The 2,089-nt window shown below is 40.3% G+C and overlaps 1 pseudogene; it reads left to right on the forward strand.

The window, feature by feature from the left end:
- Positions 1 to 378: 378 nt before the first annotated feature.
- On the forward strand, positions 379 to 1,134 carry LOC110308452 (annotated as a pseudogene).
- The last annotated feature ends 955 nt before the right edge of the window (positions 1,135 to 2,089 follow it).

The raw sequence follows: 2,089 nt of genomic DNA on the forward strand, positions 1-2,089 counted from the left end.
CTGGTTGTCTCTGAGAGATGAGGAGATCTTTGTGAGTATCAAGTGATGTTATGTAACCTTGCTCCTTAATTTAAGACTATTGGTTGAATAAAGATGCCTTCAACCTGTAGCTGGGCAGAAGAGAGGTAGGTGGGAATTTGGTTTCTGGGCTTGGGGTCTGAGGCAGGACCACAGGAGGAAAGAGAAGTTGGGGAGAGAGATGCTGTGGAGTATGGGATCGTGAGAACTGGCCACAAGGGCTGGCCAGTGAATGTAAAAACAGCCCAGGCAGAACACGGCAAGTCATATTTTAGGGTTAGTGGCGGAGAAGTAAACATAATCGCATAGAGGATAGATATTTGCCTAGCTGTAGTGCTCTGAAGAGCACAATTAGAAATCATGGAAGTGCATATCAACAGACTTGACGTCAGTTGTTACATTGACTGGAGCAAAGGTTACCACCATGCCAGGTTTGAGAACACCAGTCTCCACTCGGCCCATGGGGACAGTGCCAATGCCTCCAATTTTATAGACATCCTGGAGGGGCAGGCGCAGAGGCTTGTCAGTTGGACGAGTTGGTGGTAGGANACAATCCAAAGCTTCCAGCAGTGTGGTGCCACTGGCACTGCCATCTTTGCGGGTGAAGCTTTGAGTGAAGCTCTTCCTGGGGACAATGTGGGTGGGCTTCAATGTAAAGAATGTGCTGGTCAAAGATGTTAGACCAGGCAATGTTGCTGGTGACAGCAAAAACGACCCACCAATGGAAGCAGCTGGCTTCACTGCTCAGGTGTTTATCCTGAACCATCCAGGCCAAATCAGTGCTGGCTATGCTCCTGTTCTGGATTGTCACACAGCCACACATAGCATGCAAGTTTGCTGAGCTTAAAAAAAAAAAAGATCAATCGTCGTTCTGGTAAGAAGCTGGAAGATGGCCCCAAATTCCTGAAGTCTGGTGATGCTGCCATTGTTGATATGGTCCCTGGCAAGCCCATATGTGTTGAGAGCTTCTCTGACTATCCTCCACTTGGTCGTTTTGCTGTTCGTGACATGAGGCAGACAGTTGCTGTGGATGTCATCAAAGCTGTGGACAAGAAGGCTGCTGGAGCTGGCAAAGTAACCAAGTCTGCCCAGAAAGCTCAGAAAGCTAAATGAATATTACCCTTAACACCTGCCACCCCAGTCTTAATCGGTGGAAGAACAGTCTCAGAACTGTTTGTCTCAATTGGCCATTTAAGTTTAATAGTAAAAGACTGGTTAATGATAACAATGCATTGTAAAACCTTCAGAAGGAAAGAATGTTTTGTGGACCATTTTTTTTTGTGTGTGTGTGTGGAGGTTTAAGTTATTAGTTTTCAAAATCAGTACTTTTTAATGGAAACAACTTGACCAAAAATCTGTCACAGAATTTTGAGACCATTAAAACAAATTTAATGAGAAAAAAAAAAAAAGAAATCATGGAAGTGACACTGTTCTACTACAGAGTAGATTTCAAACCAAAATTAATTGGAAGAGATAACAGTCATTTCAATCAATTAAGATCATCAAGTATTAAAATTCTAAACCTGTATGCCAAATTTCACAAAATGAATATTACCTACAAAATAGTTTCTACTGACTATTTGTACTCTATCTATATTCGAAACACTCTAATGTACAGAAGTACCACAGCACAATAGTGGATGAATTTAATATGCAATGAAATTAATCAGCAATGGACAGATCTTTCTGACAATATATGTATCTTAATTAAATAGCATCATACATCAAATGAGCTTACCGGATCCAGAGAACATTCCACCCAAACAATGAAGAATTTACTTTCTTGTCAGTATATCATGAAACTTTTTCTAAAATAGATCCTATGATATGATGCAAAGCAAGTCTTAGTAAATATAAGAAAATTAAAATAATTGTTCATGTTCTATATGATCAGAATAAAAGTACAAAGTAGTGAGCAAGAATATATAAAATATACAAACTCGTGGATATTGAAAAATGCATTAAATACTGAGTGGGTAATTGAAGAAATCAAGAAGAAAATAAGGGGTTGGGACAGATAGCTCATCAGGTAAGAGCACACATACTGCTGTCAAGGAAGACACAGGTTCAA

Source organism: Mus caroli, chromosome 13 (assembly GCF_900094665.2).
Source record: "Mus caroli chromosome 13, CAROLI_EIJ_v1.1, whole genome shotgun sequence".
Classification (NCBI taxonomy): domain Eukaryota; kingdom Metazoa; phylum Chordata; class Mammalia; order Rodentia; family Muridae; genus Mus; species Mus caroli.